The sequence below is a fragment of the Triticum dicoccoides genome, chromosome 6A (assembly GCF_002162155.2).
Source record: "Triticum dicoccoides isolate Atlit2015 ecotype Zavitan chromosome 6A, WEW_v2.0, whole genome shotgun sequence".
Classification (NCBI taxonomy): domain Eukaryota; kingdom Viridiplantae; phylum Streptophyta; class Magnoliopsida; order Poales; family Poaceae; genus Triticum; species Triticum dicoccoides.
In genome coordinates this window covers 189,840,369-189,846,317 of record NC_041390.1, presented here as the reverse complement: position 1 = coordinate 189,846,317, position 5,949 = coordinate 189,840,369, and positions in this window count along the sequence as shown.

The window sequence follows — 5,949 nt, the reverse complement described above, 5'->3', positions numbered from 1 at the left end:
GTCATGTCCGTGATCACATCCGGGACTCCGAACAACCTTCGGTACATCAAAATGCATAAACTCATAATATAACTGTCATCGTAACCTTAAGCGTGCGGACCCTACGGGTTCGAGAACAATGTAGACATGACCGAGACACATCTCCGGTCAATAACCAATAGCGGGACCTGGATGCCCATATTGGCTCCTACATAGCCTACGAAGATATTTATCGGTCAGACCGCATAACAACATACGTTGTTCCCTTTGTCATCGGTATGTTACTTGCCCGAGATTCGATCGTCGGTATTCCAATACCTAGTTCAATCCCGTTACCGGCAAGTCTCTTTACTCGTTCTGTAATACATCATCCCGCAACTAACTCATTTAGTTGCAATGCTTGCAAGGCTTAAGTGATGTGCATTACCGAGAGGGCCCAGAGATACCTCTCCGACAATCGGCGTGACAAAACCTAATCTCGAAATACGCCAACCCAACATGTACCTTTGGAGACACCTGTAGTACTCCTTTATAATCACCCAGTTACGTTGTGACGTTTGGTAGTACCCAAAGTGTTCCTCCACTAAACGGAAGTTGCATAATCTCATAGTTATAGGAACATGTATAAGTCATGAAGAAAGCAATAGCAACATACTAAACGATCGGGTGCTAAGCTAATGGAATGGGTCATGTCAATCAGATCATTCTCTCAATGATGTGATCCCGTTAATCAAATAACAACTCATTGTTCATGGTTAGGAAACATAACCATCTTTGATTAACGAGCTAGTCAAGTAGAGGCATACCAGTGACACTTTGTTTGTCTATGTATTCACACATGTATTATGTTTCCGGTTAATACAATTCTAGCATGAATAATAAACATTTATCATGATTATAAGGAAATAAATAATAACTTTATTATTGCCTCTAGGGCATATTTCCTTCAGGTATACAGCCGGTTCAGGTAGCCAGAATGAAGATCTTGGGCATTCAGAGCAGCATAGGTCGCTAAGTCAACATTCCACTTGCCTTTGCCCATGGCAGCAAATTCTTCTTTGGCGGTATGCTTGGATAAAACAACAGGATTGCTGGGCTCTGTACGGCCAATACCAGTAATTAAAACTTCATCATCCTTAGCATCACCGGTTTGCACTGGCGCAGTCGGTTTGTCAGTAGGCTAGGATGGACTGGTAGATCTCCCAAACCGGATGGGGCTTGTGGGCTGGTTGACAGGGCCTGAGGTGTCAATAGGCCTTTCTTCAGCAATAAAATCGTCATCCTGCTGTGGTGGATCATTGGGTATATCTTCATGAATAGCCGCTTCAAGATCTAGTGTTTTACCCGGTTTAGGGACGGTGTCCTCCTCGGCCGCTTTATCCAGGCGAGCCTTCTTGCTCGGCCTAGGCTTGGCCCTGAAAGGAATAACAAAGTCAAATACAGCATATGTTGCAAGGTGATGTACCAGAAATATTATGATAAGTATAGCTTACCCAAGCACCGTTTTGAGCGGTGGCAGCTAAGTAGCCGATGACTCGCCAGAGGATGAGTGGGAAGTAACCTGATAATCGGAGTTAGATGGATTAAGAGGTTGACGAAAACAGCCCGCTTTAGGACAAGCACTGACAAGCAAATTACAGACCTCTGAACGGCGTTTCCGAACCAGACTGTTCGGTAAACCGGCAGAGGTAACTACCTAGCCGTTGTGCCGGGTTGTGCGGCGAGCTTCGTGGTGTTGGGTCTTCATAAGAAATTTGGGATCCAAGTAAGCAAGAGGATGAGAAAATTTAACCTTCCGGTTTGCCTGACGGATTTTTAGTGAAGGCAAAGGGTCTGAATTGGAAGAGAGAATAATTACCTCTGCAGCATCAGCGTGGCTGGCTTTGGCATCATCCTGACAAATATCATCATCAATAAGGCGCATGAAAAATAAGCCAAGTGATTCAAGCTCTACCTCAAGGTCCAGATTACCCACATCATCATCAGGGGCCGGATCAGAAGATGCAGTGGTTTTCTTCTTATGAGCAGGCCGTTTCACGACTTTAGTCTTTGGCTCGGTTGGTCATTCCGGTTTGTCTGTTTTTTCTGGCTTCTCCTGGGAAAGCTTCTTGCTCCAGAATGGATCATTGCCCTGTTTAAACAGACATTGATATTAAACAATGACTAGATATATCAATAACAGGTTTAGTAAAAAGAAAAATCAAGCTCTTACAGCTGGCGGTTTGTTGGTGGCGCAGAAGGGAAGCAGGCCGGTTCGAGCACAGACGTGTTCCGGTTCATTCAGCATTTTATTCACAGCCTCCGTGATTTCTTCGTCGGTGAGCTGGATGTTAGCATGTCGCAGTGGGTCATCAACACTGCCAGTATACTCGCACATCAAACTGGAGCGCTGACTAAGGGGCAGTATGCTCCACGATATCCAACAGCGAGCGAGATCAACCCCTGTTAAACCATTGGCCATGAAGGCTCTGAGCTTGGACAGTTGAGGAGCGTATTTGCTTCTCTCCTTGGTAGTCAACCTTTGCAGAAAGGGGTGTGTATTGCTAAGCCGCTCCGGACGAAAGCCAGGCAAAGGATTTTCACCAGCAGGGGAGGTGTCTTTGCAATAGAACCATGTTTGATTCCACTCTTTGGGGTGGCTGTGCAGTTTGGCGTGAGGGTATGTGACCTCTTTCCTTTTCTGAATTGCCACACCACCCAATTCCGTATTGGAACTGTCAGTAAACTCAGTACGGCGGTTTAGATGGAAGCAATCTCTGAACAACTCAACTGTGGGCCCTCTTGAAAGAATACCTCACAGAGCACTTGGAAGTGACACATGTTTGTAACAGAGTTGGGGCCAGTGTCTTGTGGGCGGAGTTGAAAATCGGCCAAAACATCCCGGTAAAATTTAGAACCGGGCGGCTTAAAGCCTCGGGCTAAGTGATCTACGAAAACAACGACCTCTCCTTCTTGAGGTGTGGGAGGGCATTCTTTGACAGGGACCCTCCAATGGATGGTATTTTTGCTGCCTAAAGCGCTGATCAGGACTAAATTGTTCAGTTGAGTCTCTGTGACGCAAGAAGGAACCTAGTTGCACTCATATACTTGCTTGGCCATGATGAGATCTACAAGATAGGTGATTCTGGTTCAAGAATGCATTGATTAAAGTACACTGGTATGTACAATGTTAAACTGGAGACAACTCTATCTAAACCGGAGTTTTATGAAGCAACAGCATCTGGCGGTTCAACAAGGGGACTAATGGTATATACCGGTTTGTTAATTTTTTCTACACCAAGTTAAACCGCCGGATCTAAGCATTAAAACAATTGAGATTGCGGATGGGTAAATGTACAGAAACAGATTTCACAAGATTTCTCTACAGCGACGGATCTGAAGCAAGTTTAGAAAAGAAGGAAAATATTCAAGGTTCAAAAAAGAACAGTACCGAATCAATGGGCAGAGATACAGGTAGATCTATGGTCTTGAGGCATGTAAGTGAGGGCGGATGCTAAAAACTACTGCTACATAGAGCAAAGGTTCACAGGTTCATCTAAGATCTATCATATGAGTATGAAGCAGACGATGAACACTGAAGAACTTGGAAACCCTAGAACGGATCTACGGAGGAAAAGGTGAAGAACTCACCGGAGCTGAGGAAGAAGCAGAAGGTCGCCGCGATGCTCTGGAACAATCAGGGTGATGCATCGGCCAAGGTTGGAGCAGAGGTCGTCGACGGCGGCGGAGCTCCGAAGCTGGACGACACAGGGAAGACGAAGCAGAAGGGCACGAAGGGGAAAAAGAAATGACCCTTCGGTCCTATTTATAAGGCAAGGGACATGTGTCAGGCGCGAAAATCAAGGGACCGTGGGTTTGGAAACAAAGTTGTCGCCTCGATTGTTGCAGACCTATTAAACAAAAAAGGTATCATGGATAAGTTTCTTTATAACAGGTGACGTCACGCCAGTTTACAACAACCAGAGAAGATGACATCACGGCGGTTCAACAAACTACAAGAAGATGTTGAAGATGAAGATTTTTGCTAAGGATTGACATGAACCTGTTCAAATCAATCCGGGGCCTAATGTTGGGGATATCACTACTGGGCATAAACCGGCTTATCTGGGCCGGGTTAACTTCGTCAGGGTTAACTATGTTAAATCCCAAGAAGGCAGATGAGGGCTCAAGGCCCATAGTCGGTTCAAGGCCTGTAGCCGTAAACCGGCGTTGGTATGTAACTTGTATTGTAAGTTAGGAATAAGTAGAGACCAAACCGGACACATCTATGAGCCGGTATTGGGACTCTGTGAACCGACGGGCGTCACCTGTGTATATAAGGGGACGACCCGGCGGCGGTTCAGGACAACAGACAACAACTCGAGACTTAGGCGAAGCTTGTTTGCTCCCTAGTCATCGAAACCCCATCAATTCCATCATAACTAGACGTAGACTTTTACCTTCACCGAAGGGGCCGAACTAGTATAAACTCTCTTGCGTCCTTGTGTCCGCTTTAACCCCTTCAAGCTAACCCATTGCGATGGCTCCACGACTAAGTCCTTTCACGAGGACATCTGCCGTGACAAAACCACGACACCTATACTTGTGGGTTATCAGTGTGTTTGTTGGGATCTGATGAACTTCGACTTTATGATCAGATCTATGTTTTTATATCCATGAAAGTATTTGAGTTTCTTTGATCTCTTTTATGCATGATCTCTTATAGCCTCATATTTCTTCTCCGATATTTGGGTTTTGTTTGGCCAACTTGGTCTATTTATCTTGAAATGGGAAGAGGTGCCCGGTAGTGGGTTCGATCTTGCGGTGCTTGATCCCAGTGACAGAAAGGGAACCGACACATATGTATCGTTGCTACTAAGGATAAAAAGATGAGATCTATATCTACCGCCATATAGATAAACAGATCTTGCCTACATCATGTCATCGTTCTTATTGCATTACTCTGTTTTTCCATGAACTTAATACACTGGATGCATGCTGGATAGCGGTCGATGTGTGGAGTAATTGTAGTAGATGCAGGCAGGAGTCGGTCTACTAATCTTGGACGTGATGCCTATGTAATGATCATTGTCTGGATATCATCATAATTATTTGAAGTTCTATCAATTGCCCATAAGTAATTTGTTTACCCACCGTTTGCTATTTTTTTTCGAGAGAAGCCACTAGTGAAACCTACGGCCCCCGGATCTTCTTTCTCATATATTTGCCTCATGATCTACTTTTCCTTTGCATTTTTATTCAGATCTATTAAACCATAAATCCAAAAATACCTTGCTGCAATTTATTTTATTTGGTGTCCGATCTATCAATATTTACAACTTTATCTCCCATCACACGCCATTTCTGGCGCCGTTACCCGAAAGGGATTGACAACCCCTTTAACACGTCAGGTTGCGAGGTGTTGTTATTTGTGTGCAGGGGTTGTTTATATTGTGTTGCTTGGTTCTCCTACTGGTTCGATAACCTTGGTTTCATAACTGAGGGAAATACCTACCGCCGCTGTGCTACATCATCCCTCCCTCTCCAGGAAAATACCGACGTAGTTCCAGCTGCCATCAAGGAGAATTTCTGGCGCTGTTGTCGGGGAGGATCTTCAACATAACCAGGTTCCTAATCAAAAATATCATCACCTTGCAAATTACATTATTTGCCATTTGCCTCTCTTTTTTCGTTCGTCGTTTTCTTGCCGAATCTGTTTTGAGTGCAGTCTTGTTGTGTAGTCATCATGACTCAAGAGAACACCAAGCTATGTGATTTGTAAAATACCAACAACAATGATTTTATTGGCACTCCGCTTGCTCCTCCCGCCACTAGTGTAGAGACCTGTGATATTAATACTGCTTTGCTAAATCTTGTTATGAAAGACCGATTTTCTGGTACTCCTAATGAGGATGCCGCATCCCATCTTAATACCTTCATGGAAATATGCTATATGCAAAAGAAAAAATATGTGGACAATGATGTGGTCAA